Source organism: Idiotropiscis lumnitzeri, chromosome 5, assembly GCF_059441095.1.
Source record: "Idiotropiscis lumnitzeri isolate Australia: NSW breed Sydney's pygmy pipehorse chromosome 5, RoL_Ilum_1.0, whole genome shotgun sequence".
Taxonomy (NCBI): Eukaryota; Metazoa; Chordata; class Actinopteri; order Syngnathiformes; family Syngnathidae; genus Idiotropiscis; species Idiotropiscis lumnitzeri.
Window position 1 is genome coordinate 9,925,824 of NC_142395.1, and position 12,465 is coordinate 9,938,288.

General features: G+C 38.8%; 1 pseudogene across 1 annotated transcript; it reads left to right on the plus strand.

Moving 5' to 3' along the window:
- Positions 1-654: 654 nt before the first annotated feature.
- Positions 655-10,665, plus strand: LOC148336870 (neuronal acetylcholine receptor subunit alpha-7-like; annotated as a pseudogene). Its single transcript, XR_015843159.1, has 10 exons — positions 655-790; positions 1,254-1,393; positions 4,113-4,157; positions 5,362-5,471; positions 6,493-6,572; positions 7,365-7,532; positions 8,814-9,008; positions 9,171-9,257; positions 9,853-9,962; positions 10,217-10,665. The product of XR_015843159.1 is annotated as a neuronal acetylcholine receptor subunit alpha-7-like (transcript).
- The last annotated feature ends 1,800 nt before the right edge of the window (positions 10,666-12,465 follow it).

Here is a 12,465-nt window from a genome sequence, read left to right on the forward strand (position 1 = left end):
GTATTGGATTCATACGGTATCATTTCTCATTATGGACAGTGCACAACTTACTTTATGAGAGCTGTTGTTCTGTTTTATTTATTCTACACATTATACTTTGCTGGCATTGAATGTGAATGGTTGTTTTATTTTCATCACAACTTAAAACACATCTGTTCAGAATTTCATACTCCTCCTAGTCTTTTTTTTTTTTTTTTTTTACATTGATGTACTTTGGGTTTTAAACCGACCTTGATTTTACTGTTTGATTGTACTATCTCACTGTTTACTCTCAAAGGTGCCCTTATTGACTTTGGAAAAAAAGTGAAAGTTGCCCAGTGTAAGGAAGAAAAACAAGAAACATTGGAAGTTTCGCTGTTCTGTGTGTTAAATCCAAATAATTTAAAGACTGGCGGTGATGGCCACATCTGTTTTGTGTTCTAAGTTCAAAATCAGGCAGTCTCCAGCTGCATTCAGCTGTGCAAGTCTATTGCGCAACATGCTGCAAAAATACTTAAAAATATATATTTTTTTATACTGCCTCCAAAATCTAACTCAAAACAATAAATGATATGAATGGTATTTATTTGTGAATCCAATAACCTTTCCTTGCATTTTTAAGCATGCCATGTTAATGTTTGTAACCTGGGGGGGAGGAGTCATTCTATAAGCACACGCTGACACGTTCACATCATTGTTAGAAACAAGCAACGCCACTGAGGTCTAATTTCACCTCGTTTCTTCTTTCAAACCATCATGGATCCACATCATGTTCTGCTTGCTCTGCTTGTGAGTGCATGCACAGTCCAAGGTACGTTGCGAATATGATAATTCAACGAATTCACTCAGATGAGTTTTTCAAAGTAGGGTCTGGTTTTCTTTTTGGAGGGGGGGGTCACGTTTTTTGCAGTCACACCACAGTGACTGTCTCCTATAACATATTAGTGCATGTGCACTTTCATTATCTAATCTTACTTCCAAGTTTTCATCCAAGTTACACAGACGGAGGTGAGCACAATACCAGTGACCCAAATACCACTATCAGAAAGAAATAGATTATAGGACATGTCAGAATTGTTTCACACTGATGTTGATTGCTGGCCAAATACTTTCACTTTATTTATACAGCATAATAAAACTTTTACAATTATACACGTAATAATAATAATACATTCACAAAGTACTTTGTCCAACAGAAATGAGTGGCAATAGCAAATAGTGATAACTGATACTAATATATATATATATATATATGAATAATGTGTGTTTCATAGTTTCTATTCAAGGGCCAGATGAGCACAGACTGTTCGACTACCTGTTGCATGATTACAATAAACTGGAGAGACCAGTCTTCAATGAGTCTCAGACTCTCAACGTTGAAGTCGGCATGTTCCTCAGGCAGATCATGGATGTGGTGAGTAACTCATTATTATTATTATCGTTATCAGCGGTGGACATTTTCACAAAATTTTGCCTTTCTGTTGTTCGTCATCTGTCAGTCGGTCGGTCAGGTAGTTTGTCAGGTATTATTATTTGTAATGGTTAGTATATAACCAATGAGGTGAAAAGAGGACCCAAGAGCAAGCGGCGTCAGAGATGGCAATAAGAAAGGATTTATTTTGATGTGAATGGAGGTGAGGCAATGGGTCGGCCAGAGTCCCGTTGACCGGAGAGTTGAGTCTGGGGAGTGGAGAGAATCCAAAATCTGGAGAATGAAGGCAGTGGTGAGGCAGGGCTTGGGTGGGTAGGCAGGAAACTCCTTGCAGACATGAGGAGGGCAAAAAACACAAGGAGACAGGGTAGCACAAACCAGGCTAAATACACAGCAGGATCAATTCTGCGAGCACAGATATGGGCCGGAGTACCACGACGTAAACGGGAATAATCTGGCGCCTGACTCATGGCTGCACTGAAGTTATCCGCGTTAATGAGGCTGATGAGTTGCAGGTGTGCAGGATTAGGAGCCTGAAGCTGCAGGGGCGTGACCAGGAAGGGAGAGGGGAAGCCCCCCAAGCCCTGTGGGGAAACACAGAGGCTCCAAAACTGGGTAACAAAACCAGAACACCGCGATTATTATTATTATTTAATTTCAAAGTTTAAAGTGGCTTACCTTAACCAAAATCCAGCTCCGCATTCTGGCCAAGGTTAAATAAAATCCAATCCAAGTAGCGCACTCCAACTACTGTTTATGAATACTGTGCTTCTTCTTCTTCTCCTTCTCGGTTCGTGGACGGATTACTGCTCTTTGGTGCATTCTGCCACTTACTGTACGGGAAGCACAAATCGTTTCCATATACGGTCAATGGAAGCAACAAGCCCGGCGATCAAACACACGATACATTCTTGAATATAAATTATTACACCAATGTTTTACAGGTAAATACAAATGTATAAACTACTACACACAAACAAACATTGTAGATTTGTGTGGTCATAGCAAAGTGAAGTGTCGTCTTCTGGTACCACTTCCTTAGCCAATCACAGTCGACTATCACAGTCCCTGAAAACGTGACCACTCACTCTTATGTGTTCACTGCAGTCCTCTAAGAAACCTCCTTGAACAAACATACGAAACTGGCATCAGGAGTTGCCCCGGTTACAATGAAAACCGACTTCCGTCTGCGGTGGACATTTTCACAAAATTTTGCCTTTCTGTTGTTCGTCATCTGTCAGTCGGTCGGTCAGGTAGTTTGTCAGGTATTATTATTTGTAATGGTTAGTATATAACCAATGAGGTGAAAAGAGGACCCAAGAGCAAGCGGCGTCAGAGATGGCAATAAGAAAGGATTTATTTTGATGTGAATGGAGGTGAGGCAATGGGTCGGCCAGAGTCCCGTTGACCGGAGAGTTGAGTCTGGGGAGTGGAGAGAATCCAAAATCTGGAGAATGAAGGCAGTGGTGAGGCAGGGCTTGGGTGGGTAGGCAGGAAACTCCTTGCAGACATGAGGAGGGCAAAAAACACAAGGAGACAGGGTAGCACAAACCAGGCTAAATACACAGCAGGATCAATTCTGCGAGCACAGATATGGGCCGGAGTACCACGACGTAAACGGGAATAATCTGGCGCCTGACTCATGGCTGCACTGAAGTTATCCGCGTTAATGAGGCTGATGAGTTGCAGGTGTGCAGGATTAGGAGCCTGAAGCTGCAGGGGCGTGACCAGGAAGGGAGAGGGGAAGCCCCCCAAGCCCTGTGGGGAAACACAGAGGCTCCAAAACTGGGTAACAAAACCAGAACACCGCGATTATTATTATTATTTAATTTCAAAGTTTAAAGTGGCTTACCTTAACCAAAATCCAGCTCCGCATTCTGGCCAAGGTTAAATAAAATCCAATCCAAGTAGCGCACTCCAACTACTGTTTATGAATACTGTGCTTCTTCTTCTTCTCCTTCTCGGTTCGTGGACGGATTACTGCTCTTTGGTGCATTCTGCCACTTACTGTACGGGAAGCACAAATCGTTTCCATATACGGTCAATGGAAGCAACAAGCCCGGCGATCAAACACACGATACATTCTTGAATATAAATTATTACACCAATGTTTTACAGGTAAATACAAATGTATAAACTACTACACACAAACAAACATTGTAGATTTGTGTGGTCATAGCAAAGTGAAGTGTCGTCTTCTGGTACCACTTCCTTAGCCAATCACAGTCGACTATCACAGTCCCTGAAAACGTGACCACTCACTCTTATGTGTTCACTGCAGTCCTCTAAGAAACCTCCTTGAACAAACATACGAAACTGGCATCAGGAGTTGCCCCGGTTACAATGAAAACCGACTTCCGTCTGTGCTTAGTCTGTGTTTTTTTTTTTTTTTTAGTTTCCCCATCGATCGTCTAACATCAGCAAAATGGGCGTCCGTCAATGATGGATTGACGGACCGGTCTGTCGGAATGTCCACCTCTGATTCGTGTTGTTATTATTATTACTACTACTAATACTACACAACACCCCCCCCCCCCAAAAAAAAAAAAAAAAATAAATAAATCACTTTGTTTGTACAGAACATGGAAAACTGAGAAAAAAACCTACTATTTTTATGAATTAACAATTGCCAGACCAGCATGATTAAATATTTATCTACCTAAAGGGTTTATTGGTGCCACAATATTTTTCTTTCTCACAGGATGAGAAGAACCAGGTGTTGACGACCAATATTTGGCTGCACATGGTAAGATTTCCAAGTCCAAGAACTGCTTACCAGCCATTAGTAATTATAATTAAACTAATTCATTAGTCTATTTATGAATTAGACCAGAGGTGAGAAAACCTTTTGTGATAACGGGCTATATTACATTTTTTGACAGGACAGATCAGCCATGGTGTCGGTCATTACCTCACAAATGAGGTAAAAAATGAATTCATAATAATAATTATAATAATAATAGCAGGTTTATTCTAATAAATGCATTAAAAGTTGCCTCAATGCAACAAGGATCACAGGACTGTTGATAATATAACTGCTTCGTGGGACAGTTAAAAGAAAAGCCTGAGGTGGGAGGACACTTATACAAAGTCAGTTTTCAGTATTAGATTCCGAATCATGTTTATTGGCCAAGTATGTAAAACACACAAGGAATTGGTCTCAGACAGTATGAGCTACACTAGAATTACAGTAACGGGCAGCTACAATAGACAAAGACATGACATATTTCCGTAATGTAGAGGTACCATTGTGTAGTAATACCACTCCAATGACAGCTGTGCAACAATTTGGATAGTCATAAGACCTGAGATAATGTGATCCGTGGTGCAATACTTACAATACTACAACAGTTATGCAGATGATGCAGATAATCGTCGCACCATTAATTAAGTGTCCAGTAGCTGTACATGTTATGCACGTTTGTGTGCAGAAGGACCTTGAGTGCTTTAAATTGTTAGTGCTGGGAAATATTGATCAACAACAGGTATGTACAGAGTTGAGGCTACAATTATCTATGCAGTAATAAGAATAATAATAATTTATTATAAATATTCTATCAAAAATATTATTATTGGTATTATTATTATTATTAATAATAATTTACTATAAATATTCTATAAAGTATATTATTATTGGTATTATTATTATTGTTATTATTAATAATTTATTATACCCCACAGGGGTGTGCAAAGTTGGAAAACATTAGCATTATATAAATAAAATTGTATTGTATTATAGTGCCATTATAGATAAATTAATCCTGTGAGCCAGCAGGTCAGGTTAGAAGAGTTTGTGCTACTTTGAGAATCTATGATTCAGAATTTCTCTAACCTATCTTTCTCGACTTGTTAATTCCCAATTCCCCACATCTCTTAGTTAATTGTATCTGAGTTTTCCAGAAGGCCACACGTGTATATGAAGTGTGAAAAAATATTTCTCTGCTCCACAGTCCTGGAATGACTATAAATTAAAATGGGACGCCTCTCAGTATAATGGGTTGGACACTCTACGATTTCCTGCTCATCTCCTGTGGAACCCAGATATTCTACTTTATAACAGGTACAACTGGATGTGGATGTGAACATAACATGTCAGATTTTGGCCTGAAGGAGCATTGACAATTTTACATTATATGGAATAGTAGTAGTAGTGTTTGCTGTTGTTATTGTTGTTCACATATGTCCTCAACCTACGATACATAATATATGTATTGTACATTGCATCTGTGTGTCCGCACAAATTTTGTCACCATATGAATACAAGCTTTTATAACATGACACTATGTTTATAAGACATAATCTCGAGTGGAACTTTTTGAAACACAAATTTACTTTTATTAGTTAAGTTCAATGAAATCAACACAATTGTTTTTATTTACCTTTGAAACTTTGAAAATGTTAAATGATCCTGTTAAAAGTTGGGGGGTGGGGAACCCATATACAGTACTTTGCTCGACAAATTAACCTCAAATATACAGTAAGACCTTTTTTTTCACTGCAGTCAATCAAAAATGGTTATGTAAAAAAAATAAATAAATAAAAGGACATTCAGGAATGAATTTATTTTTACTCACAATGGCACTAGTGGAGCAATTCTTCCTCCATATTATAATGGCATCACTCATGTAATAGTCAAGTTTGTTTTGTTTGTTTGTTTGTTTTTAACTGAATTTAGGACTGAACTGAAAAAAAGGCCAAAACAACCAACACACAAAAGAATATTAAATTAGCAACCCAAAAAAAGATGCCTTATCTTTTGGCACCTGAAAAAAAAATAGGACTCCAAAGCACACAGAAAAGATTGAGCCAGACTTTTGTAAAATCAAGGGAAAAGTATTTGTACATTTCCGTCCCTCCACTGGAAAATATCATTTTTTAACTGTTGCCAAGGTGCCCTCAAGTTCCACTTAAAAGCAGGATGTTGATATTTTTATATCATCATTCAAAAATTCAGTACAGTGCATGCTCACTCACTTTTGCTCACAAATGTGGTGCTTGCATGAGTCCAGTCAAAATCTGAATTTAAATGTGTGTCAAAATGTCTAATACGCAGCGTTGATGTTATTCTATGTCATCCACAGTGCAGACAACAGATTTGATCTCCCCTTCCATTCCAAAATTGTAGTTAGCTCCTCAGGAAATTGTCTGCATATACCTCCAGGTATGAAAAGTTTCAGTCCACCCTCAGGCTTGAACCAAAAAAAAGCATAATTGAACTCGTTTGCTTTTTCCTATTGAGCCTCCAGTGACTCAAGTGTATGTTTGTCCATTTTTGAGTGTGTGCATATGTGCCGGGGCACAAGTTGTAGTCGCTGATTACTGCCTTCATTGAGAAACTCTTCAGCCTCTCTTCACCCTTCAAGCAAAAGCACTGACCTATCCTGTCCTGTCCTGTCCTCTTGCCTCACCATTTAAAATGGACCAAATTGCTCTTTCAATGATTTCCGTCTGCATCGATTGCCTTCGTCAGGAGCAAATTGCTTCTCAACCGTTGCTCTGCCAATTCTCCGCATCTCACCAGATTGTCATTTGTCGCACTTTTGTTTTTTTGATTGAGAAATCTTTGCACTTGTCTGTCATTACAAAGTTTTTCACTGCTCCCCAATTGTCCTCATTTTATCTCAGCTCGTTCCATGCAGCGCCTCATTAACCTCGTGATTAACAATGCAATTGGAAAGACAGTGTTCGCAGCCAATTCCTCACGTTTTTTTCTCAAATATGAATTGGAGTTTGGATGGTGCTTCCCTCCTGAATGATTACTGCCTACATTCCCTATATTATTCTCATTTCCTCTCAATACATGAACTGCTGATGTTGACAGAGTGACTCTCCTGTTACTTGTTTGGTGTCTCATTTCACGTGTGTCCTTGCTTCCTTTAGGTTAGATGAATATATTCTTATGTTATTGTGTGTCTCGTTTTTTTTCCTTATTCCACATTTATTTCCCTCTCAGGGGTCATTAAAAGCACCTGCTCTTTCGATCTCCGCTGGTTCCCCTTTGACATTCAGAAATGTGACCTCAAGTTTGGCTCCTGGACGTATGGGGGATTTTCTTTAGACTTATCAGTGCTCCAGGCAGACATCAGTGAATATGTTGCCAATGGAGAGTGGGACCTTATTGGTAAGAATAATTGGATATTGTGCATCACAAACACGCAATCCAACACATAAAAGTGGGAAACTGTAGCGTGAAAAACACTGAATGCAGATTTGAAAATAACGTTAAGGAGAGGTTAGGGTTATGTCTTCATGGTGTGTATTTTCTGAATATTCAACCTCAAAGCAGACTACGAAGTGTGAGCAATTGAATAAAACTTTAATGGATGAAGGGAGCACTAGAGAGCGAGCAATGCTCCATGGTGGATAAAAGAAACGACAACAAACGTATAAATTAGGGCTGTCGAAATTAAAGCGTTAACTCAAGATTAATTTTCAAAGATTTTAACGCTATTATATATTTTAACTCAGTTTTATTTACCTAAATAAATAATTTGCTTACTTTGCCAAGCCAAATTCAAATGCTAATACTATATTCGCTGTATATCTTTAGCACATCATCTCAGAACAAAATAGCATGCTCAAGTTACCTTCCACTGCTGGAGTGTGGTGCTTGTCGGCAGAACTAAATTGATGGCTTTTGAGAATTGAAAAGCAAAATTCCTGCAAAGATGTCTTTGTTTAGATCATATTCAAGGATCAAAGAAAGCTGTTAGAACCATCTTTGAATTTAAATATAATTCATATGTGGTGGTTTTACATTAATTAAAATATATTACTCAAGTAGCTGTTACAAGCTTCACAAAAAATAGTAGTTAAAAAATTGTATTAATCGCAATTAATTACTGATTTTTTTGCGATTAATTAGTTACAATATAATTGCTTGACAGCTAGTATAAATGCAGAAAAACTTATAAACCATAAAAAACATACTGAGGTAGATGAAAAGCGCCACAAGGGGTTGTTGCTCAGAACTAAATAGCAACCAGATCTTACATGTGTAACAGCCACACAAGTGAATAGAAAAATATAACAAGCGCAACAAAACAAATCTAATTTAAACTTCGGACGTTTGTCAAATTTGTGTATTGGAAAAATCACCAAAGAGTCAGAATCTAAACTATCCAATTTTAGAAAGAGCACAGACGCAAGATGAACAACAAAATACAGATAAAAGCAATCGGTGTTGTCACTTTCCACATGATTTTGTATTGATATTTTGTTTTTTCTTCAAAAAATGCTTAGTTTTTGTTGAACCCTTTGTAATTTTGTTATCGTATCGTTATCCAGATATAAGATAAATGTTGCGCATATCGCCCAGCCTTTGATGGATGGATACTGTAAAGCAATTCTTTTGCAGAAACCTTTCAAGAATAACTCAATTATGTTTTGTTTTGTCTCACAGTGGTTTCAGGAAAGAAGAATAACCGCATTTACGAGTGCTGTCCAGAACCGTATCCCGATGTTACGTACACCATAGTGATGCGCAGACGGACTCTCTTCTATGTACTCAATCTGCTCATCCCTTGCATCCTGATCTCCATCATGGCCCTTTTTGTCTTCCTGCTGCCTGCTGACTCAGGGGAGAAGATATCACTGGGTACAGAAATGCGCTTGAATTTGTTTTACCATTTTTTTTTTATAATAGTTAAAATAATTTAATCGAAACAAGATGAATTAGTTGTTCTGCATGTCTCTAGGTAAGATGCAAAGGCTTTGCAGTTTGGCTTTTTACGCGCTAACTGAGATTTGGTATTTTCAGGAATCACAGTCCTGCTCTCCCTAATCGTCTTCACGCTGCTCGTTGCAGAAATTATGCCGGCCACTTCAGCCTCAATACCTCTTATAGGTAAGCAGGGGGTATTTTAGAAGCTGTCTGTATGGGTTTAAATTTCGCTAATTCAAGCTGCCAAAATACTAGCCAAGACATGGCCGGCACTCTATTTGCATTACCGTGAATCACATTAAGTTCAAATGAAAGCAAGACTTTGCATTGGTCTTCCAACTCTGCACTTGTTCGAATACCCATTCGCATTGCACATCTGTCTGTGAGGTGCTTGTGTTGTATTCTGTTTACAATATCTCCTACATTTTGAAAACATATACTTTCAGATAAATTGCATAAAGAAGCACGGTGGCCGACTGGTTAGCACAATGGCCTCAGAGTGAGACACAGCAAAGGTCGTGGGTTCGATTCCGGCTCCGGCCTTCCTGTGTGGAGTTTGCATGTTCTCCCCGTGCCTGCGTGGGTTTCCTCCGGGTACTCCGGTTTCCTCCCACATTCCAAAAACATGCATGGCAGGTTGATTGGACACTCCAAATTGTCCCTAGGTGTGAATGTGAGCGCGGATGGTTGTTCGTCTCTGTGTGCCCTGCGATTGGCTGGAAACCATGTCCAATGAAAGGACAGATAATAGTTTCCACTATTCTTTCAACCTTTCTAGCTCAGTACTTTGTTATCACCATGGTCATTGTTGCGCTGTCTGTGATTGGCACGGTTGTGGTCTTACAAGTTCACCATCACGACCCTGACGGAGCCAGGATGCCAAATTGGGTGAGTGTCCATTTCATTGTGTTGTATGCCAGATTCTCATCCTCACCATTTATTTTTGTACAGCCTTACATTTACATTGTACTGGTTTATTTCTTGTTGCATCAATGCATATTTTGTAACCTGTAATGGCAGAAATACGCAGGTACTTGCTGAAAATGGAAGTTTTCCATTAACCAGGAAACAGGTTGTTATTCCATTTCACATGAACAATGTTAATTAAGTCCTATCTCTCTTTTTGTTGTCCAATCTCAAAGATCCGTGTGGTCCTCTTCGATTGGTGTGCCTGGTTTCTGTGCATGAAGCGTCCGGATGAGGACAAAACACCAAGCGAACCGACCAGCACGGACCTCAAAGGCAGAATGGAGAGCGTTCGCCCGACCTCACCCGAGGTTGAGCTTCTCCTCACCAAAGATTCAAGCTTCTCAGTCAACAGCAGTGAACCACAGCTGGCCAATATCCTCGATGAAGTGCACTATATTGCCAAATGCTTCCGTGTTCAGCAACAGGGAAAGAGCGCGCCCAATGATTGGAAATTTGCTGCTGCTGTGATTGACCGTCTGTTTTTCGTGATTTTCTCGATCTTCATTATCCTGTGCACTTTTGCCATTCTTATGTCAGCACCAAACATTAACTGAGGCTGTTTTCAAAGGTGTGTTATCTTGAGAACTTGATATGAAAATAAATGCCACAGTGAATGCAAAAATTGAGAATTTCCTTGGTCTTCTATAAATATGGTGTACTGTATTTGACAAGTCACGCATCACTAAATATTATGTAAGTAATGCTGACAATGGATTGAAAATACTGGTCACATGACGATAACGCGATCTAATCGATAATGCCATATTGTTAACAAGTAAAATAAATTAGCATAAATGTGGTTTACAAGATAAAAACTATGCTAAACTCAATTGACCAAAACGAGACATGATGAAATCTCACGTATAGGTCACGGAATGTCCTGTGTTATTTCTATTTCCTGTCGCAACGTCTTTACCTGAATCCCGATGAGTGATATATTATTTGGATGCGAAGAAGATGGAACTTCTGAAAAATGACTAAGCAACACCAAAGGACAAATTGCTAAAGGACAACGTTGCTTTCTTCTCTACTATTAGGGACTTTTGCAGTATTGACACGGTTAAATATACTGATTGCATTACTGAAAAGACAAAAATTGAAATTTCTTTGACTCAAACTAAACTAAAATGTCTTGACTAAAACTAGATTACACTAGTCTGAAATGCATAGGTGGCAAATCCAGGTTCATAAAGTAAAAACCTTCCCATAACTTGGATTTAGATCATACCGGTGCTTCTTTCTCAACTGGGAGATGAATGAGCTTGTTTACCCGCCAGTTGAGTAGAAGCACCTGTGGCTTTCTGGACTAGAATTTGCCTCCACTGCTAAAAATGTCATTAGTTATCTTAGACTAAAATGTCATCAGTTTTTGTCTAAAACTAGATATTCATGGACAATTCTGACTAAAATAAGAATAAGACTAAAATGCTCAGACTTTGTGTTGACTAAAACATGACTAGACTAAAACGAGTATGAACACGACAACAACTAATAACTAAAATGACAACTTGACACAAAGACGAGATGAAAACAGGCCGCCAAACATATGGTTCTGCACTAAATAGACTGAGTTCAGATTGAACTTCTTCCAGTTATTTTATTTTAACGTTAACATTAACAACTAGAAGACCGTATATTCTTAGTTGGACTATTTAATGATGCTCAGGATCTTGAGTACACAGACCCATGCAACCGTTATACCGCAGAGGTGCAGAAGAAGGTCAGAAATATTTTTTTAACCGCGCCTACAGAGGAGAGTTGCATAACTTAACACATAAATGTATATGTACCAAATTTGATCTTTATTGAGTTCAACTGATATAAGGCTATGTTGGCACTGCATATCAAATTCAAATGTATATTTTTTTTTTGCCCATATGCACCTTTTTACATTTTTTTTCATGCAGTGTGAATAGTTCAACTTCGAACTTTTTCAAATCCGTACTCTCATTAATATTGCTGTTGTGGAATATGAATTAAACAGCAAAGTCCACCCGTTTTTATCCATCACTCGAGGGGCGGGCGATTTTGCTACTTGTCAGTTGAAAATAACACCTTAGTTGCTCACGGCTTAGCTTCAGTCCTCAGCAACTGTCATGTCATTTTCAATTTTCACTCGACAGGAAGTAGCAAAATGGTCACCCCCCCCCCAAAAAAAAAAGAAAAAATGGCCACCTCCTGAGATGGATAAAAAGCAAGTGGAATGTGATGCTTAATTCATCTTATATTAATCAGAATGCAGTTTTTAGACTAGTGGAGGTGCGTACAACATGTTATTGTAAAGATATTTTTGGGGGTTGACTTCCCCTTTAAGTATCTTGCATGAATGCTGGTGCAGTGATTGCAGTCATGTGAACTCAGAATCAGTCTTTTTATGGTGAAGGAAGGAACTCAACTGAAAGTGGAAACTCTCCCCAGGGTC